The following is a 27,696-nucleotide window of genomic DNA, read 5'->3' as shown; positions in this document are numbered from 1 at the left end:
ATCTCCAGATCTTTTCATCAGGCAAGATGTGACAAAAAAAGTAGTGTGTGTATGCTTTCTTCCTGTGTCACCAGCAATGTCAATGATCTTTGTGTGTTGAATGTGAAGATCTGAATAAATGGCTTACAGAGCTCCTGTGATTGGGAACCCTGATAAGACGCCAAGCCCTGTGATATATTCAGGGGGATGGGGAAGCTTGGGGCAGGGCCCTCTTTAGTTATGTACCTGAGTTGCAAGACAACGCATCCATAGGACTGCCAGCACAATCTTAGAAAGCACCTTGGTAGCTCCTTTAGAGTTTTGACTAGTTCTGATAGAAACCCGGAGTGGATTCACCACCCCACCAACATCAGAGCCACCAGCCTCAACTGCCTATGGCTCAACTTTGACAACTAATGGAAGATTGGGGACAGACAAAAAGAAATACTTATTCACACTGTGCTTAGCCAAGTGATGGAATTTGCTTTAAGGAGCTGTATAGAGGGCTGACAACCTGGAGGTTTTACAAGGGAATTAGACAAATTAATGAAGAGTAAGGCTATGAACAGCTACTAGTCATGATGGACATGTGCAGGTATATATATGCTGTGCTGAATTTTTTCTCGCACATTTTTTTGACCATTCTCATTAAATTGGATGGAAATGAAATTGCTTTCAAAAAGAAATTCATAGGAGAAGAAAATTTCTGGGAAATTCTCATGGGTTGGTTTTGGGGTTCTTGTACTTACTTTGCTTATGAGGTGGCTGAGGAGTGTGTGTGAATGTCCTGCCTTTCATTGTACAATCATCTCTTCGGCAGCCTCCTCAGCTTCTCACATTTGAATTAAAGCCCAGGAGAAAACATCACGAGGTCATTCCTCCCATAGTGCTGTTTCAGATCAGGAAGCAAAGGCAGCCTGGTTGGCTGCAGGCAAAAAATGGAAAGTTGTGTCATAGAAATAAAGCACACACAAATCATCTTCAGCCACCTCAATGCTGTGCTACAACCCCTGCCAATGGTAAGCCCTACATGTGAGAAACAGTTGGAGAATTTCTCTTCCCCGCCCACTGGAGAATTTTGATGAAATTGTTCTCCCCATTTCTCTGCCCACAGATAGGCTAGAGAATTTTGAGAGAGGCCATTTGCAAGTAGCTCTTATTTATATTTATAGAGGGATCATCTCCAGTGTCAGAGGCACTGTGCCCTTGCTGGAGAACACGAGCAGGAGGGTGCTATGGCACCCATGGTTTTGTGAACCGCCCAGAGAGCTTCGGCTATTGGGCAGTATAGAAACGTAATAAAATAAAATAAATGTCCTACTTCTCAGCTTCCCACAACTGGTTAGCCACTGTGGGGACAAAATGCTAGACTAGATAGGCCCGTGGTCTGATTCAGCAGGACACTTCATATGATATAACTGACGTACCTAGTGCCAAATTGGCCGAAGACCCTTTTGTTTATATCTTGATCTGCTGCAGTTATGTATAAGATTGGGGAACTGATTTTGAAAGCAAAAGGGCTACATGAGTAATACAGAGCTTAACTCTCCCCAGTCCTGCCAGTTCCCTCTTCATAGCCTTCCCTTCCCCAAGGGTCCCCTCTCCCCGCTGTGCTCCCTTCTGGGGTTGGACCTTGAATGAGAAAAAAGTGCCTAGGAGGATAAAATGTGGAGAGGTTAAGCCATGGATAGTTGGACAGTTTAGAACCCCTCACCTACAGGCCCACTTTGCTGTAAATGTTAGGTTGAATTCTGGATGTTTTTCTACCTGAGGCAAAGGGCAAGATGGCTCCTTCATGCCAATTCTACGTACAGAAACAAACTGGACTAGCAGATGAATGTCACTTCAGCACTAGCAATAGAACAGTGTCCTCCACTACACCTGAGGGCAGCAGGTTTAGGGATTGCAGGATAGGCTGTGTGGCACGCGCAGGTCTATGTCCTGATCAGGCTCAGCATGAGGGCAAACTAAAGGGCAATCCAAAGGCAAGTCAATAAACAGGCAAAGGTCAAACACAGAAGTATCAGTCCAGCGAGAGAGCAGATCCAGGCAGGAATAGTCAGAAAACAACAGGCAATGGTCAAAGGCACAGTTTTACTAAGCAAGAGATCCAAGAGAGAGGAGTGAGGAACAAAATACTGAAGCTGGTAGGAAGATACTGTTCTAGCAGCTCTTAAGTTCCCACTGAGAACTGATATAACCACAGCCTGAAGACCCCACCCAAAAGCTCAGCTGAAAGTACTCTGCACTTTGCTATGAATCTTATTCATGAGGCTACCCTTGCTCCTGAGTAGACCTTTACTTGTGAGAAGTCCAGTTGCTACCATAGTATGCTTTGTTGCCACATGGCAACCTGTGCCTCCAGCTTCTGAGTGGATAATCAGCTTCCTCGTCAGCCATGGATCCTCAGGGATCCCATTGGAAGGTCCTTCAGAGTCTGAAGAGGGTCCATCTAAAGGTCTTTTAGAGTCCAGAGCAACTTCTCTAATGATGCTTTCGGTGCTTGGGTTCTTGCTAGTATCAGAGAGCCCCTCAGGGACCATGCGGTATGCTGGGTCAAGCTCTTTATCTGACCAGTCATCCCAGCTGATGTCAGCATCAGACATGACACCCAACTAAAATTCAAACTTCCCACCCCCATCCCCTTTATATGGAATTGAAGCAGCTCTGATCTGCTGCTATTCACATCTAGTCTGGCTCTTAGCACATATCTAAATCCAAGTGTTGTCATCTGACAAGAATTGTCACTCCTGAATTTAGGGGCATTGCCAGGTTTGGGGAAGGGGGCTGCCCTTTGGCACCCACAGCACCCCTCTGCTCAGAGCCCCCTCAGGGAAATTAAGAGAGTTGTGGCTACAGCCCCTTCACCCAGGACTTCTCTGCTGAGCACCAGTGCCAAAGCCAGTCACTATTGCCCCCTACCTGCAGGCTACCTCCCCACCCCAGGTAGCTTGCCCGGGTAATGGCACCCAGCCCAACACTCACCAGAGAAGTGCTGAGAAAGGCAGTCACAGCAGCTGGCTTCCTCTTCATTCCCTAGAATGCCTCTGGGCCCCATGTACTCTGGGTCCCACAAACACTCCAGTATCATAAAGATCGTGGCACTGGCTGCAGCTACTTCGCTTTGGCCTTTTTTGAGGGTGCCAAGCAAAAGCTTCCTTTTAAAAAATAAACGGCAGCTTTATGTTGGGATTCTAGTGAAATTGATGGACTTTGACATTTGCCCCATCATGCTGGGTGTGTTGATGCCAAGCCAGCCTACCTTTACTCTGTACATGTGAAAATTAAGGTCCCACTGGCCGTAAAGCTGGGGATTCAATACTAAATCTGACTTCTAACAAAATTACCATTGTTACCAGTCGAGAACAACAACAGCTATTTGAATCTTGCTCTCGGTACAACAAAAGAGTGGTAGCACACATTCACATCTTCCATCTTTGTGTGTCAACAGGATCGCCCCTCCCCTTTGTGTCATTAACATTCCAAGAAGGATCTCGTTTATTCAGTTTGCCTCATTCAGATCTTCAACTTTTGGCACCAGCCTGTATTCTTTAGACTAAGCCATGTGTTTCTCCCTTTGGGCCAGTGATCGTATTTAACAATGTGAGATGGGGTATCACTTACTTGTAAAACACAGATTTATTATTTTTTTCACACTTACGTAACAGCCCCGTTCGGCATAATATAGACAAGGCAGGAGAAGGAAGCTGAACTTGCCTTGATGAAATTCACTCTTGTGATCAGGACACTCTTAGGATGCAGTGGCCACTAGGGGTGTGCACGGACCCCCTGCTCCGCTTCACTTGCAGATCCATGATTTTCGGAGCAGGCCGCTTTGCCCCGCCCCCGCTCCGCCCACTTCTGCTCCGCTCCGCTCGGAGCTCCGGATCCGGATCGGAGCTCCGTTTTTTCCCCCCATAGGCTTGCATTGAAAGCTAAAAAATTATACAACTTTTTTCTGTTCAAGTTAGAAACCTCACGTTTGGCACCATGACACCTCATGGGGGTATACACACACACGCCAAGTTTCAAAGCAATCCCATCATCCCCTGATTTTTGGGGAATTTTTGAAAATCGGGCACCCCATTCACACCCCTTTCCATAGCTCCGTCAATTTGCACGTTAGAAACCTCAAACTCGCCACCATGATAGCTAATCCATGTGTCCACATGGACGCCCACACTCAAGGCAATCCCATCATCCCCTGATTTTTGGGGAATTTATGAAAATCCAACACCCCTTTCCATAGCTCCGTCAATTTTGCACGTTAAAAAAAAACCCTCAAACTCACCACCATGACAGCTTATCCAGGGATACATACGCCCCATGCCGAGACTCAAGGCAGTCCCATCATCCCCTGTTTTTTGGCGGGGCTTAAACCTGCAAAATTTGGAACTTCCAAAACTCCAAGTGAGCGCAGGAAGGACTTCTCCCCTGAGTCAAAGCCACACACACACACAACATCCCTGCGAGGTGGGCAGGGGAGGAGGGAGGGAAGGCAGGCAGGCATGCAGCTGGCATTTCTGGGGGCATAAGGAAGTGAGCCAAGGATAAGCCAGTAATGCATATAAAATGGAATAAATAAACAAATAAACAAAGGAGGGGTGGAATTAAAAGCAGCAGTGTTGCTCAATAAACAACAAGAAGAACTTTTTTTAAAAGGCTATATCTGTCTTTTACCAGTAATAGGGGGACGTGCCCGGGGGAGAGGGAAGCAGCTGTCAGTTCAACTCAAGACAGCCATTGCTTCACCAAGAGCTCTGAGAAGTAAACGCTCACTTCAACTCATAATAGGCATCGCTCCACCACTAAGAAGTAAACGCTCACTTCGACTCATGATAGGCATTGCTCCACCGTTTTACTCTCTTTGGAAGGCTCTAATGGCCTTCCAGTGCAGGAGAGAGTGGGGGCACATCCACGATGAGATGCCCTAGGGGAGCTCATCCCCTTGCACCACATCTTTTCAGTTGTTCCCCAAAGTTAGGGTGGGTAGCAGTGCTGTGTTTCTATCTCTTATTCTTGGCTTAGTATATGATTTCAGGTTGTGTTTGTGCATTTGGTGGGGCTACTGTGTTAAAAAACACTGGGAAAAGTCCGTTCAGATTAAGAAAGAGAAGTTTCCCAGAATCCCAAGTTACCCGTTTTGCCTATGCCCTCCTCTAACTTTGGGATCATGTGATCATGACCGGGAGCTGACTCTGCCCCTCAGCCCTTTGAAAAAGGTATTTTTCCCGCCGATTTTTAAAAAAATTCTAGCGCGCGACCCGCACCACGCAGAGTGGTGAGAGTAGTCTCAAAATGACCCCCATCCACGACTCTCTGTGCACAAGAATTTTCAGAACGATAGCTTAAAAATCAACCCAGTTATCCCCGATTGTTTTCCGCAGTGCAATCCTATGGGCGAAAACCTCCGTTTGACCCGCGCTGTCCCTGTTTGTAATGTTTGTTTACCCGATTTTTAAAAAAATATAGCACGCGAACCATATGACACAGAGAGGTGAGAGTAGTCTCAAAATGACCCCCATCCACGACTCTCTGTGCACAAGAATTTTCAGAACGATAGCTTAAAAATCAACCCAGTTATCCCCGATTGTTTTCCGCAATGCAATCCTATGGGCGAAATGTTTCAAGATGGCGATCGGAGCGCTCCGCCTGAACTAGGAGCTCCGAAAAATGGCCGCTTCTCTTCGCCTTGCTTCTAGGGGTCCGCGGTCCGCTTCTACTCCGCCTCTGGGTAAGGCGGAGCAGGCCAATCCGCTACTGCTTCTCTGCTCCTAATCGGAGCGGAGCACATGCCTAGTGGCCACATATGTGTCTAAAACATGAACTGAGACTTTTTGAGGCAGGTTCTGCAAGGGTGGCCTGTTTATTTGCAGAGCAGCTTGAGAACTAGAAATTTGGTGGTGCAGCCAAGACCAAAACAACAACAACCCACCAAGTTTCCCCTTGTTTTCCATCAAAACTAAAAGGTCCCATTGATTTCAGTGGGACTTTTGTAGAACTACTGTTTTGATCTCGTTCTCTCCCCCCACTCTTCTTTTGGCATTGTTATAGTGCAAGGATGGGGAATGTGTGATCTCCAGACATGTTTGGACTGCAACTCCCATCAGCATTAGACAGCTTAGCCAATCATGGGAATTGCAATGCAACAACTTCTGGAGGATCACATTTCCCTACCCCTGATATAGGAGGAGTCTCCTGTGGCAACTGGGAAGAGAAAAGGGTCCCATCCAAGCAATCAAAAGGCCATACAAGAGTTCTATGATTAGGAGAGCAATTGTATGATCCCTGGGCAAACATCCCAGGGACCACAGGATTGTTCAGAGTCCCCCTTCCGAGGTTGGAGATGCTGCTCCAACCTCGGAAGGGGGGGTCAAAGATCTGACAATACTCCCCCAGTCCCTTGCCACCAGCATGGGAAAGAGCTGTGCCTGCTGCCTACGAAGCTCAAAAAAGCAACTTCGGAGGAGGAGGAGGAAAGGGGCATTCCAGTGGGTGGGGAGTGGAGGAGCCTGGAGAGGCCAGGATATGAGCTATCCCATGGCCTCCTTTCTTTCCCCTTTGAAGCACCATTACTAGGTGGGGGAAAGGGAACCCTGTCTAGCAAAATCTACAGGACAGAAGGATAGAGTGCCAGTATGTTTTCTCTTCCATAAGAACAGTTCTGAGGGATTGATTTGACTGGAAATATGTGCAGAGAGAAAAGGTTAACCTCCACTTCAGCTGCACCATGGCCATTATCCAAATTGCACCTCTGCTGCCACCCCAGCTGCTTTTAGGAAGATAAAAGGTTGTCCCCTCACAGATCTCGTTCAAAAAGAAGAAGGCAGTAGTGTGAATGATTCAATATATACAAAGTGCCATCACAGATCTCGGCCATTTCACATGGAATTTGGCTCTTACATTCAGGCCCAATAATTAAAAAAAAACTAGTTCACAATATATGGCTTCTTTCTTTGTTTATTTTTTAATGGAATCCTCCTGTGCTCTTGTAAAGGTTCATTTTCTGCTTGATTTCCTAGCATTTGCTTTGGGTTCACAGAGAGTCAAGGTACAAGCCTGTGAAGAAACCTTATATACTGAGTACTTTAAAGTGAACATCCATCATTTAACTTGCTTTCTGTCACTGCTTTCGAGGGAGATGGGGGAACTAAAAACAATCTCCTGTTTCTCTGCAAAAAAAAAAAGGGAAAAAAGGCATCAACACTGTAGATAGGTACAACTGACTGGAACTCATTTATATTCAAAGGAAGTATACACCTATTATTCTGCTTATTATTATTTTTTTAAAAGATGCCAAAATACCATGTGAAGGTTCCAAAATCTAAGCTAGGAAAATGCTAGATTTCACCCCATTAATCATAAGAACTAATACACAAAGTAAAAATGGATGTATTATAAATAGACAGACAAAATAGCTGAATGTTGTAGTCTTACAACATATTTACACAGAAGTACTATGTTCAGTGGAGCTTACTCTCAGTTTAACTGGACCTCTCTGTTTAAATGCTTACTTTTTTAATTGTGTTTTTAGTTTTAATAGTTTTTATACTGTATCTTAAAGCTGTGTTTGTTTGGTGAGCCACCCATCAGGGAGGCAGCTATATAAAAAATATAGTTAAATAAATCAATAAACAAATAAACATGCAACCTCAGTTCTTCATTCAGTCTGAATTGGCTTAAAGAATGTTTGTATGTTGCTGGTAAAGGAAGAGGACCTGCACCACTGAACACCATCCTGAGCACTGTGCACATCCCCCAGGTATGGCTGGGATGCAAATAGAAATCACCCAGGCTCACTTGGGCCAGCCTCGGAATTGATTTTGCAACTGTTCCATTAAAAACAATATCATGTGGAATACAGTACATCTCACCGTAGTGTCGAAGACCAGCCAGGGGATCGGTGTGCCTTGCTCAGACTGCTGGTCAGGCATTGTTAATGGGCAATTTCGACTTCCTTCTGATGCTTCTTTAACTTTCTGCTGGACTTGGGCTGGACAGCCCTTCAAGTAGAGGACTGTCCTCTGTAAAAGAGGACACATGGCCACTCAATACATCCCCACAAGTAGTGAATGGTTCATTATCTTGTGTATTCAGTCCTCTGCTGAACTGCGGCCATAAACTGCCTCATGGTCTCTCCAGCTGCGCTGAGTAACCCTTAGCTGCCTTTCACAAACACGTCATTATCAAACATCGGTGAAGGAACAGCCATTTGCTCATACAGACATGCATAGGATTGAATTAGGGCTGCACATACCTATTGTTACAAAGACAAGCTGATGTACAGAGCAGAAGTTGATTGACTTGCTTGCTAAATCAAGCAGCTACAAAGCCAAGCCCGGCTTTCTGTCTGTGGCTGGGAAATACCTGGTCAATGTACTCTTAGCATCCTTTCTTGTTAGGTTTCCCTCCCCGCCCCCACCTGCTGCCTTCGGACATATTTTTGTAATTGCTTGTCCTCAGATACAAAGATGCTTGCAGGAAGTCATTCATCTTTCATGAGCCTATTCTGCCATTTCTTAATGCCAAACAATAAAAAGGCTCCAAGGGGCATGCATACTCCTGTCACTGTGCGCTTCAAGGGAAAGGAAGTTTTAGGGGAAGACAAGTCCGATCAAATGATATGAGGGTGGCGGGGGGGGGAGAGAGATAATGAAATGGTTGTATTGAAGAGAGGGAAGTCACAAAGCACCAGGGCAGAGAGAGCGGGTGGGGGGGATGGAGAAAAACACCTCTGAACCATTCTTTTCATTTCTTTCTCTTTTTCCAGGTCCGAGAACAGTTCAGAATCTGCAACCATAAGACATATTAAAGAGGTGCGATTGGACCAAGGTTTTCAGAGAGAGAGAGAGAGAGAGAGAGCCCTGCTGCTTGGTATATGAAAAAAGGCTCTTGTTTGCTGTATAAAGCAGGTGTGTCAGGACTAAATGGGGAGAAGATATCCAGCTGGAGTCACCCATCAGCCAGCTGCCCATGGTAGGCTGCTTAGAGAACTGCCACCTGTTACTAAACAAGGAGAGCAGGGGAAAGACAATAGCCATATTACAAGGCCCAGCTCATTCTTTCACTATTGTTAATGTTTTTGTAGCTGGTTCACTCCTAATACACCATACGTTTTAAAGGAGCGTGTTTATGTGATTTGCTTCATCTGATGGTAGACGGAGATGAAATGGAGAACCAGAAGAATAAATAATCTAGCTTGTCCTGTACACAGATACACATGTAGAGTCATCATCCTCAAAGAGAAGAGTGTCCATGGCCACACTGGACCCCAAAATTAAAGACTGGCTGGGCCATGCGGGAGTTGTAGGACTTCTTTCTGTCTAAACATGCAAAGGATTGCACTCTTACAAGGTTATTGTGAATCAATGTTTGGACCAGGGAAGAGTTGTAACAAAAACAGAGACATGGGAGCCTAAAATGATGTGCCTTGGAGAGTTCGCGTGCTTTCCCACATGCCGCTATAGGGCAATGCGAATGGTCATTGATCAGATTCCCTTGTTTTCTTAAAAGGCTAAAAGCAGCCATATCATTTTCTATAATGGTTGCTAATACAGGCTTTTTTCATGCATTTAACATGTGGTCTGTGTGTTCTTTTCAATTGCTCTGATCTTTTCAGGCAGATATATAAATATGTTAGATAAATAATACTACAATCCTTGCTGCATTTTCACTAAAAATAAATAAATAAATGCAACCTTATGTTTGCAAAAAGCATTCTTAAAATGTGACCGTGCAGTGAGTTCAGCACCTTGGATAGTGCCTTTAAACTTCTGACTGGTTCTGAAACCCAGAGCAGATTCTCCACCCCATTGACAATGGAGCCACCAGCTTCCACTGGGACTATCAAACAGCTCTTGACCTTAGGACATCTTGACTACTGCTTAGCCAAACTCTGGTTCCTTGCAATTAGTTCTAGTTCTGCCCTCTAGAACAACAGAGAACAAGTCTGCTCCATTTTCTTATACCTGTGAGATTAAAGAACAGAACTCCAAACGGCAAGGATTCTAAGACACTTGAGCTCAACATTTCTTTGTTCAGAAATTGTCCACTGCATGTATCATTCTGCCGCTTTCATATTAGACATTGTTTTTCTTTCTTTGTCCTTTGTGCCTGATGTTGTCCTGCCTCCTTACAGAGTTTGTTGTCTCTAACTCTGACAGCAGCATTAGAAGGATGAGCAGAAGGGAGTCCCTTATCCATGCCTCCCAGAAAAATATGAAGAATATTACAAACAACTTTGTCTTTGGGGGGAGATAAAGGGGTTGATACCAGAGAGGCTTAACAGAGCCAAATGTACTGCTGGGGGTTCCCTTAATAATCCCAGCAAAATTGCCGAGTGCCTTTTTCGTGAGGAAAAATGGCTGACTGCACTCAGCTCCAGATGATGTAATCTAGGTGTCCCTGAAAAGAAACAGAAGGGGACAAACTGCAGTTTTTGAATGGGATACAACAGAAGAGGCAGAGAGCTGAGTTGTGGGTCTTGTAAATACTGTGGGGGCTGGCTCCCTCTGGAGATCTGCTGTGAGGCGGTGCATTTGGATGTCAGCTGAAGGGTTTAAAGTGCACCTCCACCTAGGCTCCACATGTTTATTAGTAAATAAACACAAATATTACCAATGCTGTAAGCCTCCATTGATCTCCTTCCAAAGAAACCAGACCTGGGTAAGAGCTGCGTTGTCCCTGGAGCTCCTCACTGCTAAACTACCATATGCTAATATTATGTATAAATGTAAATTTAGAAATAATAATATAATTTAAATATAAATACAGTAAATCTCACAACAATGCAGAAGATTGTGATCAGGTACCGCCTGTAACTGCCTCTTTGGCCTGCTGTTCAAGTGTTCACTGTTGATGGGCAACAGGTCTTATGGTTCTTTACCTTCATGCCAGACGTGGAGTGGACAGCCCTTCAAACAGAGGACACCTTCAAGGAGAGGATAGTACTCTACTGAAGACCTTTTTATTTTCTCAGTATTTGAACACCTAATTTAACTTAAATTTAAATTAAATTTAAACTTTGCTGTTTTAATCTCATATTTTAACCTATATTAATTTTTGCTGTGCAGTTTTATTCTGGTTGTGCTTTTTATATTGTATTTTGTATTTGTGTTTTAAATTTGTTGGTTGTTTTTATGTTCTTCATGGTTTTAATTTTTGTGAACCGCCCAGAAAGCTTCGGCTATTGGCCGGTATAAAAATGTAATATATAAATAAATAAATGAAATACTCTGGCAGCCCTTCAAACAGAAGACTGTCCTCTGTAAAATAGGACACACTGCCTTTACAGGGAATGGATAAGATTTGGGAAGCACTTGTGAGACTTTTACAATAGCTCAAGAACTCTCCCCCATGCCCCCTCCCTTTCTGAATGCTAACACACAACTGGGGTACCTATAGAGAGGGAAGTAGGCAAGATCATTTGCCTAAGAGGGATTATGAGCATCATCACGCAGCGGAAAATCGTGTTTCCTTCCCGTCGCTTTTCCACCCATGTGTTTGTCCCTCATTACTTCCTCTTTTGAAAGAGGAAGTAAACAACGTGCACGTGGCTCATTCAGTGGGCCATTGATTGTGCTGCCTCTCCTGCACACAGCATGAGATAGCAGCAACTTCCATCCCAAAAAATAAGCCAGACTTACTGGGGTGTTTTTTTGCCACGTGAAGAAGTCTAGAAGGGGTGGGAGGTGCGCAGGACACAGGAGACGTCATGAGAGGGACCCGCAAAAATCTGTGAGTGCCCAACAACAAACATGCAATAAAACGCTTGTCTGATGATGCTCTTAACAGGGTTGGTTTTATGCAGACAGAAAGTTAGTCAAGAAAGGTGGCATTAGTTTCTGCAGCTGCCACCATGTGTGTTGGGTTCTCTTTGATGCCACCAATATGCTGATGACACCCCCCCCTCTCTCTCTCTCTCTCTCTCTCTCTCTCTCTCACACACACACACACACACACACACACACACACACACACCCCTTTCCATCTAAATTCAAGGGAGTCATTCAATTTCTAAATCATTGTCGGTAATGGACTGGATGAGGGTCAACAAACTAAAGCTTAATCCAGACAAGACAGAGGTGCTTTTGGTCAGTCAAAAGGCAGATCAGGGAATAGGCATTCAACTTGCGCTGGATGAGGTTACACTTCCCCTAAAGATTCTGGTTTGTGTTTTGGGTGTACTCCCAGATTCAGCTCTGAACCTGAATGCCCAGGTTTTGGTGGTGGCCAGGAGAGTGTTTGCATAGCTGAGACTAGTGCGCCAACTGTGCCTGTTCCTGGAAATGTCAGACCTTGCTACCATGGACATGCCTTAGTTACATCCGACTTGAACTTTTATAATGTGCTGTACGTTGGGCTGCCTTTGAAAACTTTTCAGAAACTTCAGCTGATCCAGAATGCTTCAACCAGGCTGTTGACTGAGCTCATTTACAGGGAGAAGCGTGACTCCCTTGTTATGACAGCTACACTAGCCACTTGTCCATTTCCCGACACAAGGCAAAGTGGTGATTGCAACCTGTAAAGCCCAATATGGCTTAGAACTGGGCTACTTGACAGACTGCCTTTTCATATAATAGCCTGCCCATGTTTCAAGATCCTTGGGAGAGGCCCTTCTTTCAGATGTGCTGCTATCAAAGGCACACATGATGGGAACACGGGAGAGGGCCTTCTTGGTGGCTGCTCTCAGGCTCTGAAACTCCCTGCAAGGCTGGTTCTTTTTCTGTTAACCTTCCTCCAGTAGGTAAAGAGAGTTTTATTCAAACAGGCTTTTGGCATCTAAGCATGCAATCTTGAGCATGTTTAGACGGGGGTGGGGAAACATGCATAGGATTGCACCCTGAACTGATCTGCTGCCAAATTGGCTTTTTATCATCACTTTTTACCTGGTGGGTGCTATTATTTCATTCTTAGTGATGTGCTTTTGTTAATCTTTAAGTTTTATTTGTGTTTTATTTAATTTTTATTGGATGTGTTTTTAATGTATGTATTTTGATGTTTTAATTATAACTTTGCCATTTTTGTATACTATTGCTAACTCCCTCAAGCACTATTTTAGTGGAAAGGCGTGATATAAATTTAATCAATAAGAAATAAATACCCAGTGGTGTCATTCTGCTGACACAAAGCTTCAAACACTTGTGGAAACCCAATTTTCATCCCTGCACAAATTTCAAATCCTAGACTTTGATTCCAATTCTACAAACTCTTCCACTATTTCTTGCACTAGCTGTTTCACTAGTTGTTGCACCAACTGTTGCACAACCCATTACGACTTCATTGAGGTGGGTGCTGCTTGTGTTAGTTGTTCCGCTAGTGGTTGTGCAAATGCTAGCAAAATAAAATGCCAGCTGTTGTATCTTTTTTGCTAGGATAATGTAGGATGCAATAATTCCTGAAAAGAGTGGTGCCCTGCATTCAAATTTGCTTAGAAAATGAAAGAAGGAAAGTTAGAAGGAAACTTACAAGCAAACTAACAATTCACATTGACTGAGTTGGGAAAAAGTTGAAACTTTTTCTTACCTCATGGTAAAGAAGAAAAACGTCATGTGTGTGTGTGTGTGTGTGTGTGTGTGTGTGTGTGTGTGTGTGTGTGATACACACACATACACACATATATCTCGAGACTCTTGTGCATGTATCATATAATTCAGTAAGGTGGCTAGGACAAAAGAAGCCAGGATTTCTACACTTCTAGTAGTTGTATAGAAGAGGACATTTCAGCAGATGCAAGCTATCACTACTGAAATTCCATCTTCTACATAAATATTAAGGATGCAAGAGCCCTGTCCACTTTTTTATCTGCCCACCCTATCATGAAGTGGCTATTTAAAGGCTGCTTTTTGAGCCAGAGTTTTTATATGCTGGCTCAGTAGAAACTTTCCCCTCCAAAGAAAATACCAAAATATTACAAGCCATATCAGATTATCCTTTTACAGCCTGGCCAATCAGGAAGAAATGTGGTCCTTACTTATATTTATCAAAACTGATCTTCCTATATTCAGTTCTACTTAAGTACACATTGTCTGGTATTACCCTAGTTTTGTTGGGTATAGGAGAGAGAGAAAAGAGATCCCCCTTCTCCGACTTGGGATTCAGTCTTAACTAGCTCAGATCAGACTATATATATTTCAAGGGGTTATAAACAAGAACTGCAATGCAGGGATGAGTGCAATTCATGTGTTCTTTTTCTGGTATCTGCCGGCGAGTCATTCCCACGAGGAAGCACACAATGCACCATCCTCTTGTATTTCTGAGCTATTAGAGAGTGTTTCATGAACTTTAGCAAAGATGTTGTTCTGGCACATCAGGATAGGGAAAGGTGAAATGTGTCCAGCGCGAGCCAGGGTAATCCATTCCAGACATATGTGTAATGCAGGGGGGAGGGAACAGGTGCAAACAATTGAACCAGCTGTCAGTAAGCCCTAGTGATTGCTTTTGATAGCTTAATCGTTAGTTGATCCATGTGCAACTCTGGCAACATCACTGTCATAGTTGACTGCCTCCTACACATCTGTAACCTTTTCTAGGTGCTTCTTGATATGAGTGGGAGCCCACAAAGTCCTGACATCATGGGGAGCTAAATTAGGCATGATTGCTGCCATTTCTGTTTTCCTGCTACAAAACATAGAAAGCTGACAAATGTCAATAACTGCTAATAACTCACTAGCCACTACCGTTTGCCGCATGCCACACAAGGCGTTTAGAAAGATCTGTGGATTCCAATAAACATCCATCATAACTAGGAAGCTTGAGGATCCATTTGTAGATAAAGAAGACATTGTTGTGCCTTACATTTTCAGTGGGAACATATTTTCCATACTGAATCATGGGGCTCATCTACACCAAGCAGGATATTCCACTATGAAAGCGGTATGAAAGCAGTATATAAAAGGCAGGAGCCACACTACTGCTTTATAGTGGTATTGAAGTGCACTGACAACTGTTGGGGCCCATTGACACATACCATATACCACTTTCATAGTGTTATATCCTGCTTGGGGTAGATGTGTCATGGTCCCCAACAGTTGTCAGTGCACTTCAGTACCACTATAAAGCAATACTGTAGATCCTGCAGTGCACTTCAATTCTGCCTTTTATATTCCACTTTCATAGTGGAATATCCTGCTTGGTGTAGATGAGCCCACATTCATAGTATCAATATGGTTCCCGCCCTCCTCATAAAACCTATATACCAAAGATAGCCAATGTCGATCATTAGGGGCCATTTTCTCCTCTAGACAGTATTTCAGATGCTGGAAATGGTCACACAACCTTCCCACATGGGATTCAGCATTATTGTGTATAACATGTAAAACCCAAAGAAAGATTCAACGTTCAAGGGCTGAAAACAAAGGGTTGTATTCAATGCTTTTCGCTTCCTTCTGAGTGAAACTGTGGGCAGATAAACATTTTCATGGGCCAGATCTATTACAAGAAGGATTGCCAGTTGACATCTCTGCTAAAGATTATCAACACACCTATTTCCATGCATCAATTAATAGTTCCAAAGTCTGTTGTCTGCAGTCAGGCACTCAAGAACTAGGCTCGCACAACTGGGATTTAAGAAATCCTTTCATTATGCAAGGCACCATGTCATAGAGGTAAAGCATATAACGGAAAGTGACTACTGGAACCCACTCTCAAGAACTCAGCAAGATCAAGGATAAAGTTATCAATGGTTACTAGTCATGATGGCTATATATTCCCACCAGGATCAGAGGTAGTATGCTGGGGCACACAAGCAGGAGGGTGCTGTTGCAATTGTGTCCTACTTGTAGGCTTCCAATGGGCATCTGGTTGACCCCAGTGGAATAGAATGCTGGGCTGGAAAAAGCCTTTGGTTTGATCCAGCATGGTTCTTCTTATTTTTTTAATACAAAGATAATACTGTCTCCAAGTATATGTCCTAATTGTTATTGACCACGCAACACTGAAATCCCCAATAATTTGTAATTTTCAAAATCATGGCAGAGTTATTTCTTGTACTTCTTCTGGTTTTCAAGAAACTTTTTCTGAATTAATCACAAAGACTTCTCATACAGCAAGAAATAGAATTCCAGAGGAAGGGCAGGATGTATGTGGATGTGTCATTTGTTTGTTTTATATATTGGTTTTACGTTCTTTGCAATCCCAGGATCTCAGAGTGGGTTTTGCACTTTTTTTTCAGATCTATGTATTTTTGTCCTCCAAGGAGTTTGCAACCCAAATGCTCCAAGGGATTAAAGGATGCCAGGGAAGGGGTGAGCCAAGTGAGGGCCTTCTCAGTGGTAGCTCCCTCATTCTGGAACTCCCCCTCTTTGGAGGTATTCAAGCATCTTTAATTGTGTCAGTTGCTTAAGGCACACCTCTCCACACAGGCTTTAGGTCCTTGGGATGAGACCCTTGAGACTTCTGTTTGTTGAATAGACTTTGGTATGTTTTATCTTGCTGCTGGTTGGATTTGATAGGTTGTTGTTGTTTTAGAATTTTAATAGAATTGGGTTGTTGTTTTTATGGCTTGTGTTTTGTATTGTTACTTTAATTCTAAATCACTTTGTGATTTGTTAGGAGGAGCAAAATATAAATTCAATAAATACATGAGGCCAAATGACACTTTATACTTGCAAAAGTGATTAAGGCTGCACTCCCATACACATTTAAACAGTAGTATAACCCATTAAACAGTGCCTAGGGCCACTTATTCCTGTCCTTCATATTCCCCCTGACAAAACAACAACAACAACAACCAAAAGATGGATAAGAAAGAAAGAAAACAGGATAGCAGTAGCAAGCGGCAACCTTTCCATCTCCTTCAGTTTGTAAATTGCATCACTCTAATCTGTCTGACCCGGTCAGCTCCATACCCAACACTACATCTCACACAACATTCAAAAATACAACACACACAATTTTAGAAATCTATGACCAGAATCCAAGGAAATATGTTCCTCGTTCTGGGTGCTTTGAACTTTATTTCATAAATAGGAGCCAGCCAGGCCCATGTCTAAGGGGAGCTTCAAAAGCAATTTCCAGCACGTTATCATAGAAATGAGGCCCACCTGGCACCCACCTGGCACTGATACCCTTTTAGTGCCAGGTTAAGACCTTTGTCTTCTCTTAGGCATTTGATAGCATAGGATGAGGTTTTAATTCGGTCCTGGACTTTTCTTATTGTTGATAGTTTAAAATGGTTTTGGATATATGTGTGTCTCCATGTGCTCTCTGTTTGTATGTAAACTGGGGTGACCACATGGAAAGATGGAGAGAGCTTCTGTATCTTTACTTGTTGTGCTAAAGAGGGAATTTCACCAGGTGCTGCATGCGTACAAATAACACCTGCTGAAATTCCCTTTTCTATGCAACTGTTAAAGATACAGGAGCCATGTCCTCCTTTCCATGTGGTTATCTTATACACACACACACACAATATTTTTAAAGATTTAAATCTTTGTAAACTGCCCAGAAATGTAATAAATTAAATGTGTGAGACTGGGATAGGAAGAGAGAAGGAGTGTGTGTGTGTGTGTGTGTGTGTGTGTTTGTGTGTATGTGTTTGGCCTATACATGGGACTTATTGAAGAATAAACCCATGAAGTACAAACCAGTTTCTGGCATTCTGCTGTTCACGTGTTCACTGGGCAGCAATTACTGTGTTTTGCTCATTTGCACACTTGAAAATATGAGCATGCATATATTGAGGTGTGATAACCTATCACCAGCATAATTCCATGCCTAAAGTGCAAATTGGTCCTCAGTGTAGCTACTGATCACTCAGTCATGGCCTGCCTTGGGCCAACTGCCACTCAACTCCTTCCTTCCTAGAACTTTCTCCATATGTGGCAATTCCATTTGTTCATTATGGAACTTGAATGATCCTAAAACTCCCTCCCTGTCTTTCTTCCTTTCTTCATTTTGTGCCTACAAGCCTGTCTATTCTATTCTGTTTTTTAAAAAACACTGTTGATGCATAATAAAACTGATAAATAATGTTATTAAATAATAAATGCAGTTCTTCCTTTTCTTTTCTTTCCACTGTTGTAACAGCAGCTGCCAAGCTGGAGAAATCATGGATTCAGTTAAATTCTCTCCAAGCATCTAGAGGCCTTTAGGCATGTGCTATAAATTTAAAGTCCCTAATTATAGCCATGAGCAGCAGGAATTACAGTCATGAAAAGCAGGAACAAATGGGGAGAATCGCTCACCAACTGAAAGAGATCAATTTTGCCCTCCACGCATCCCCTCAGGCATATCCTCTCTTGAGGGTCTTCAACGGTACATCTGCCACCCCCACCCCCGAACAAAGTGTGCCTTCCCGCAGTCAGCCAGCAGCATCCATGTCTAAACCTTCCAAACCTGAGAAGGGACAGGCCTTTGATACATAGCATCTCTTTGCCACAGTTATCTATCTTGTGAAAAAGTAAACAGAAAATGACATCAAGAAACCCTCCATTTTTCTGGTTAGAATTATTCACAGTAGATGGATACTCGGTTTTCTGTCATGGCATTAAAACAAAACAACCAAAGTCCGAACCACTTTAGACTGAATGATGAAAGCAGTCCAAACTGGGATGTTTCTCATTCCATTCGGTTTTAAGTTTGCTAGGGTAGTTTGATGTCAGCTTTGTTCAACTTTTAGGTTCCAAAGTGGTTACAGTGCGAATGGTAGCCCATCATGAGTGGGGGGAGAAGCAATGCGGTTTCCAGAGACCATAAAGGTTAATCTAAATTATCCTGGAGATTAGCTCTGAGACAGTGCACGGTTCCACAAACATCGCTGCTGGTGTCCGGAGCAGTGATCTGATATGCTTTGCTTTTGTTAGCATTTGCAGGGAGACTAATCCAGAAAACTCGGGGTGAGGTGAAGACATAATTTTATAGGTGAAGTTGTCAGTCTCCCTCGGTGAGTTATGGGGCTCGGCTGACAGTGGAACAGTAGCATGTGAGTTACAGGTCAAGCTGTTCTGAAGGGGGTCTCACCGAACAAAGTTGCCTGAAAGGCAAGTGTCTTGAAATTGCAGCCCCTAAAAGATAAGGCAACATCAGGAATTTCCTTTCTGACCATTGCAATTCTTCCTCTTATTCCTTGATTTTCTGAACGGTCATTCCACTAGCCTGAAATACTTTGGTAAACAAGTAACATTCAGGAAAGAACAAGTATAATTCTGGCTGTAAGGTAGCATTCCTTATTTCCCTTCACCCTGTTTCAATACACATATCCCTGCTACATTTTTAACATAAAGGTACAGAAATCTGCCTGCCTATATTTCAGGCCTCATTCAAAGAAAAGAAAACAAGTTCCTAATCCCCAAGAATATGAAGGGGGGCAGTGTATATAAAATTAGTTTTAAAAACTTGGTTTTTTTTGTAAGCCTCATTGAGAGAAGACTTATAAAAGATGAGATATAGAAATCCATAAAGAAAAGAAACAGAGCCCCAGTTCAAAAGCTTAACTAGCATTCCAATGATCACCTAAGGGCTGTCTATATGTGAGGAAAGCCCCAGGGTGACTCCGCGGTGCCACTGTGTCGCTTATATGATGCAATAGCCACTGTGGAGCCATCCCAGGGCTTTTCCCTGAAGCTCCAAAGTAAAAAAAAGTCAGGGACTTGCCCCCACTTTTTTCTCCAGAGCGAGCCGAGGACAATGCATCCGCTGTCTATTGCTGCTCCGGAGCTGCAGGGGAGGCATGGCCAGGGGGAAGGCAAGTCCTGATTGGTTGCCATCCTCCCGGGCAAGGGGTGGGGGTGGGCCAGAAAGCTGAATGGCCGCCGGAACGCCCCCATGCTGCCTCCGGCATGGGGAGAAGTGAAGTTCTCCTCCGTTCCCTTGGTTGTCAAGGGAAAGCCATGTGAGGTCAGGGGGGAGGGAGGGACAGCAGTGGCTCTTCCTCGCACGGATGCAAACCCTCATTGGTGTGGGGACAACCCTGTAGGAGCGAAACTGTGGGTTTTGGGGGGTTGTGGAACCAATACGTCATCATCAAGACAGGCCCACAGAGCTCCTGATTTGGCTTTCCCATTCACATCCACAGAAGGTGCAGTTGTATATGCATGTCCTTTTGTATTCTCAGAATTGCCTGCTCCAATGAAGTGAATGGGTGACCATGTATAGGTGAGAGGGGTCCGTGTGCGCATAGGAGATCTTACCACTATTGGATGAGGGCAAGAATCTTGAAGAGGTTTCCAATGTCAGAGAATAGAGTTTCTGGACTCTGCACTTCCTCCCTGCCACTGTTAACATTTTCTGCCTCACACACCTAATTTGTCCTAATGCTCCTGTCATCCCTCCAGATCCACTGTCTCTGCCAAATCACTCCGAATGTTACTTTATTTTTTCAAAAAATACAATTTATTACCCACTTTTACAACTCAATTACATCATTCAGCATCAACCAATAAAACAGTAAAACGGGGCATAACAGAAACACAGATAAGTGAAGTTACAACGCACAGCAAACCAAATTCATTTTAAAAAATTATGCATTATATAGGATAATTATGATATTTGAGTGTGTGTTCCATATCTCTAACCTATGCTGATCCCAGAATTTGAATTCTGAGATCTTAATTTGAAGTTAAAAGTGCCATGTCAGATATTTTATTGCCTATACTCTTGCTGTCTGGGTTTTATGTTGTTTTGAACTGTTTTACTGGGCTTGCTGAGCTGGACATTTGCAGACTGCCGCTTGAGTTTTATAATCTGAATGAATTGATTTCATCTGTATGTTATGTTTTAACTTTGTATGTAAGCTGTTTTAGGAGGCTTTGGCTCTGAAGCAGTATAGAAAAACTGGGTTAAATCCAACATTGTGTACACAGACTTCCACTCACACAATAGGACTTCCCCTTACTTTCCTTCCCCTGCAGCCTCCCACATGCCCACCCAATTTGCTCTGCTCCCCCAGCCTTCTAGAGCAGGTTTGGAGGGGTGGGTGGGGAAGGGGAAATCTGTTCTGGCAGCAGTTTCCATTAGGCTAGTGAAAAGCCAGAATTGGACCCAACCCACTGGAGTGACACTTTTCTACACAGGCCTGTTAATCTGCTGTAACTACTTCCGGTTCGGTCACAAAATTGAGACCCGAGCTCTACCCAAAGAGCTTTTCCTTTCCTACTATTCTGCTACATACACTTTAGGTGGTGCAATTATACAAGTAAGAAAATATGTTTTAATTCATTTTCATAAATAGCACCTCACTTTCTCCACTCTTAAAAAACAGAACTGAAATTGGAGGGTCACAGCTTCATATAAAGGACCCATAAACAACCATGAGTAAAGAATGATGAGCACACAGCAAATGCCTCATGTAGAAAAGCTCCCTGCCTTCTATCCTCAAATGCCTCTGCCTGCAATTGCATTCCCTGACTATCTATGCCACATTTTCCTGACTTCTTTATAGTAGTGGTAGATAAGGTTGCTCACTGGATACTGGAGGTGGGCAGAGCGGGTCTGTTCCTCCCTGAAATTCAGTGTGGAGCTCCAATGAGGCAATTCACTGCCCTGATTTTCAGGGAGGCTCTGTCTCCCTGCACCATCAGATTACCCAGTGGAAAACCATTCCATTTTTGGAGAACTGCTCTATTAGCGTCAATGGGAATTAATTAACAAAAATGCTTACATCTCTGTGATTTTTAAAGATAAAGAGATGAAACTTGGCACTCTGGTATCTCTTAAGTACGGCTTTAGCCATGCCAATTTGGATGCAAATCCCTTCATGCCTTGATTTTTAGGAATTTTAAAAAATATTTCCCCCTCCAACCATCCCCCACCCCATACACATACACACACACACACACACACACTTACTTCAGATGCATTTCATCTTCTTTCAAGAGAGCTTGCAGAACTTTCAGAAACTAGAAACTTCCTACAAAAATTGAAGTCCCCTATCTCCATGTGTGGAACAAGAAAACACACACACGCACCACACACACACGTACACACAAAGGGGAGTGTGGGGTGGTATTACAAGAAGCAAACAAAAGCAGACAGACACACAGAAAGAAAAGAGAACCCAGGAAAGAAAGCTGGCACTAGCCATGTTGGGAAAAGGAGAGGGAGAGGTGTTTCTTCTAGTGCCCCCCCCCGCCCGCCTGCCCGCCAAAATTAGGCACACCCTTTTCTCTGCTGCTGGTGGTGGTCCTTCTGAAGTGCAGAAGAAAAAGTCAGGTATGGGTGGTTTTGAGGCTCCACCCACACCCTCTCCTGCAAAACGCAACTCTAGCAACTGGGATCATTTTTCTTTGGTGGCCGAGGATCCCAAGTCTGCCAGTTCTTAAGAGGCTGCACCCCCTTCAAACCCGCGGTCAGTCCCAGGCTGGTGGCAGCAGCGGCAGTGCTGTGGGCAAGGCTCTCCCCTGCCCAGGGGCAGGCCATGCTGGACCAGTGGGGCAAGGTCAGAAGGGTCTTCAAAATGCCCCCAGATAGGAAAGTGCTTAGGAAAGCTGATGGAACTTTCCCATTTCCATGATATTCGGTCAGCCTCAGCTGCATTGTGAAAGAACGCTACGGGCTCTTTCTGTTTATATAATTTGCAATCCCTCCCCCTATGCAATGTGATTGGAGTGGGGACAGGGAGGAGACTGCGGCTATCAGTTAGCCACAGATGTCAATCTCAAAACTACCCCTCCCTCACCCATCAGCATCTTCTTAATATGGAAGTGTTCAGTTAGTTGACCATCATCAACATGAAACGAGCCTTCACGTCGTCTAAAAACCCTTTGGATATGGATCTCTTTTTTTTTTTTTTTAATAATTTTTATTTATTTTCTACATTATATAAACATACATAAAACATTACCATAATAATAATGATAACAGAAAGAAAAACAGAAATCAGAAAAACATCAAACAACTGCTACATACATATTGAATAAATGTTGAGTACATATGCTGAATAACTATTACATATACCTTATCATACTACAACATCATCATTCTTAACATAAAAGTGCACCCCCCACCTCGGAATCATTCCTGAGTCCAAAATCTAATCGTTTCTTCTGCTGGCGGTTTCCCACTTCCCTTAATAAACACAAATATTAGGAACTGTTTCCAGATTCCTTCAAACTCATTTATTTTAGTTACGCCTTTTCTCCACTTAATATTACATGTCAATTTATCATTCATGGCTATATCCCATACTTCTTTATACCAATCTTCTATAGAATATTCCCCTTGAACCTTCCAGTTCCTAGCTACCATCAATCGTGCTACAACCAGCAAACTCGATATCAGCTCTATAGTTCCTTTTCCACACTTTATATCTTCAAATAGTGACAGCAATGCAATCTTTGGTGTTTGTTCTATTTTCATTCCCACTATTTCTTCAATTTCTGAAAACACCATCATCCATAATCTTTGTACATATTTGCATTGCCACCACATATGTAAATACGTTCCTTTTTCCCCACAACCTCTCCAACAATTTGCTGAATGCTGATCGTTTATCTTATTCAATCTAACCGGGGTTAGGTACCACCTCCATATAATTTTAAAATAATTCTCCTTTATCCTCCCAAATCTGTCGCCCTATTTGTACCTTCAAATCTGATTCCCAAACCATTTTCTCTGTATTCTCTCTAAACTCCTTCTCTAACAGTAATTTATATATTTCACTCATTAATCCTTTTAAAACTATACTACCTCCTTTCCCTTTCTCCTTATTAACTACTAATTCTTCAAACTTCGTCATCTTTCTACACATTCTATTATCTTTAATCCACTTTTTATTCCATTGTTCTAATTGACCATATTCTAACCAAGATAATTTTTTCTCCTTTAACAAATTTTCCATATCCTCTCTTGTTTTTATATCTCTTAACCAATCCTTTAATTTTATTTTATTTTTCTCTTTTAATATTTTACATAATCTACCCTTTAGATCCTCTGGGAAATTCTTTAACATTATTATCGGTGCTAAGGGAGAGTTGCCGGATATGGATCTCTTCAGGGCTCCAAATGATCTTCTAGCTGCACCACAGAGTTTTGTTGGTTTTTAAACCACCTCCTAACTGCACTGCGAGTTCAGAGGGCCATCAAAACACCACCACCCTGATTTTTGGTGAGGAGTGCACACCCCTACTGGATACTACCAGAATCTGACTGCTGATCACCAATGCATGGAGGAAAGGGGTCTCATGTTCTTACTGGGAAGTGTTGGGAGGCAGCAGAGATAAAGTGGGAATTGTGAATTCAGCACAATGGAAGTGTGCAATTGTTGAGTGGTGAGGAACACCTAGCTTGGGTGAAGGCCATAAAGCCATTAACCTGCATTTGTGTCCATCAGCTAGGAGCTCCAATAAATCTGTTAACCCAACAAAGCTCTGCCAGGAGATTAAGGAGTTATGTACAGTAGGGATGGCCAACATCTGGACGGCAGAGGGCAATTTTGCCCCTTGGATCCCTGCTGCGAGCTGCTGAAATTTGGCAAAGTGCTCCATAGTGCTACAGATTTTTCAAGCTAAATTTAATCCTTTTGGCGTTCTTTAGGGTCTATGGAGAACGAAGCAGACCAAATTTAGCTTCAAAACAAACTACTAGGGGTGTGCAGAGTGGGTCTTTTCTGATAATTTGGGGCAGAGCTCTGTTGAAATAATTCTCTGCCTCAATTTTGGAGTGGCTCCCCTTACTCCACCTCATCAAATTACCCATCGGAGAACCACCCATTTTTGGATAACTGCTCTACTCAATGGAAATTAGTCAAATTAGTCCCTCGTTTTTAAAAATAAAGAGATGAAACTTGGCATGATGTTAGCTCCTAAGTAAGGCTTTAGGTATGCCAAGTTTGTAGTAGCTCCATTCATGCCATGATTTTTTTAGGAATTTTTAATTTTCCCCCCTCAAACCATTTCCATCCCCCTTAAACACACACACATTAATCCACCCCTGCACATTTATGGAGGGAGCTTTTATCCTTTACTTTGCTGATGCAGAGCTCCATCTCTGCTAGTGGAAGTTTCTACTCCAGCCTTCTCCAACCTGATGCCCTCCAGATCTATTGGACAGAGCCCCAATCCCTGCTCTGGAAGCCGAGCTAGCCAATAGGAGTAATAGTTTAACTGAAATAAAGAGCCTGCCTGACTCAGGTGTAGAAGCTTACTCACTCACAATGCCAGCCAGCCCAGCAGCACTTTCACACTGTAGATGATTGACTTCTATGAGTCCAAGCAGAAATGTGCTCCTTCTCCCCCCAACAGCCAGAACCAGAAGCCAGTTAGTGTTTCCCACTCCCCCAAACACTGTGATTGGAAGAAATCATGGTCATGGACAGTGCTGTGGCAATTCCTAATTGGTTAGCCACAGATGTCAATATCAAAGCTACCCCTCGCCCCACTCAGCATGGAGATATTCAATTCACACACACACACACACACACACACACACACAGCATTAACACCTGAATAGGAGTCAGATAATTTCAGAGATTATCTGAAGCTCCAATTGGGTGTGCCTCTGCTCTGAAATTATTTGATGGGTTTAGAAGTGGCCGATCTCTGCTCTAGAAGACTGAATGCTCCACAGATGTTCACAGTTACCAGATCTTTCTGGTGAAGAGTGCACACCCCTACAAGCTACATTTTGTTCTTTGGGCTGCTACAGATGTTATTTGCTTGGGGGAGGAAAACATCTTTTAGTTTTAGGGGGACAGGGGCCACTGCAGGAAAGGCATGGACAGCATGTTGTCCAACCTGATATATGTGGTGTCAGCTGGGTCTGCTTCCTCACTGTCTGCCTAGGGATTGTTCCCCTCCTCCCAGGTGGTCCCTTCCCCTGGGCAAAAATGTCTTCTGGTGGGGGGAAAGCAGACAGTGACAACTTTGGCCTCCCAACTGCTCTGCCGCTGCTGTCTGAGCTCCAGAGAGGGGGGAGATGAAGGAAGAGAGTCAGGAGCCAAGGCAGGGCTCGGGATGCAAGGCCTCTATGGGGGAGTGCTATGGGTCTGCTGTGGAATCCCAGTCTGCCAAAGAGGTCTCATTTGGGCTGGGTTCAACCAGCAGCCTGACAGCTTGTCACTCAGGAGCTGCAGGCCTGCACAACACCGAGGGAACAGCCCTGCTGCCCCCTCCACCGCCTTGCAGAGCCCTCCAGCAAAGGTGCTGGGTCCCCATTCCTCATGCAAATGAACTCAGAGCCCAACTAGATATGATGACATGTAATGCATTTTAATGCAAATAGCTGCCCCTGGGGAGGGGAGGGCTGGGCAAAAGAGGGTGCTGGTTTGCATAAATTTGCATTCGCTGATGTATATGTACTGTATAGAGGCAAATGTGGAAATGATGATTATAATTTAAATAGAAATACATACATCTCATCCTAGTGAGGAGGACTCTACCCAGGTAACATGTGTGCCTTGCTCAGTCTCCTGTCCAGGTACTGTTGATGGGCAACTTCAGTCTTTAAACTGGACGTGGACTGATCAGCCCTTCAAACAGAGGGCATCTTCAACTAAAGGACAGGTGTCTGGCACCCCTTCAAATAGAGAACTTTCCTCTATAAAACACGGCCACCATCGCTAATGCCTGCAGCCTCAAGCAAACCATCTTGTGAGTCATTGCTGCTTTCTATGTAGTACTGTAGAGCCGCTTTACCTTTTTCCCCTCTCCCTGCACAGTAATATTTTTTTGCAAAGGGCAACATATGTGTATGGTCATGTTTGAAGCATAGTAGGACGATACTCAAAGAGTTTCAAAAGAGTAAGAGTTGCAAAACATAAAGCATCACAGAAGGGTGCCTGCTTCACATTCATGTCCTGGTGAAAGAGGAAGGCCAGGGGCCTGAGCCAAGTTTAAATGGTTGTGCACAGTGAGTCTGAATGAGGCATGTGGACATCTGAGCTTGGGTTACCAGGGAATGTATGCAAGCAGCAATTATATCACAATGGGCTCTTGATCCATGCTTCTTGAGCAACATCAGGTTCTTTAGAATGCAATGTTCTGTTCCATTCTATCCTTTTAAAGTAAATTACTACCCTCGTGGTTGCATAGAAAACCTGAAAGCTCACGGACAATTTCTGCTATGGGCTTTGAAAAGAGAAACGCAGTGGAGAACTGAGGCTTCTTGTTGTCCAGACCTTTCATTTGGCAAACCTTTTGTGCATCCTCAAGAGGACATGATTTTTAAACTCCTGGGGCTCAAGAAATTCAGATATAAATCAACCCTTCTGACTTCAACATATTAGTCCCATAGTGTTTTGCACAGTGTGTGTGGTGTGTTCATGTGTGTGTGTGTGTTTGTGTATTAAATCTCATGGGCATGATGCTAGATCTTATATGCTTCTTCCTTTACAGTGTAAAGCAAAACTATGGACTTCCCCTTTTTTCAATGGGAAGAAAGTGTAGCTAGTGATTTTGGAGAAATCTGCAATGGATTCAAATGAGTTTGTATTTCTATGAATCTGACTTCAAGATTGTGCAGCAGAGCAGCTTTTTCTGAGTTGCACAGACTTGTGGACTTTTTTATCTTTTAGGGTTGTGTGAGCAAATGCACACTTGTGCAAGTATACTTTAGTTAACATTAGTGCGCATTTGCTAACAAATGCAAGTGTGATTTGCAAAGAAATGACATTCTTGTACAAAAAAAAATCTGATTCTGTGAATGAGTGGATGATGGAACAAAAGACGCCTGACAATCCACGAAACAGAGACAGAATGGTTTTACCAAAATCCGAACACCCCTACATATAGCATACAGTCTGTGTCAGTTAAGGTACCTGTGCCTCCTGGTGTGGTGTGATTG

The sequence above is a fragment of the Elgaria multicarinata genome, chromosome 7, assembly GCF_023053635.1.
Source record: "Elgaria multicarinata webbii isolate HBS135686 ecotype San Diego chromosome 7, rElgMul1.1.pri, whole genome shotgun sequence".
In the NCBI taxonomy this organism is placed as follows: domain Eukaryota; kingdom Metazoa; phylum Chordata; class Lepidosauria; order Squamata; family Anguidae; genus Elgaria; species Elgaria multicarinata.
Note: the sequence above shows the minus strand (reverse complement) of the source record.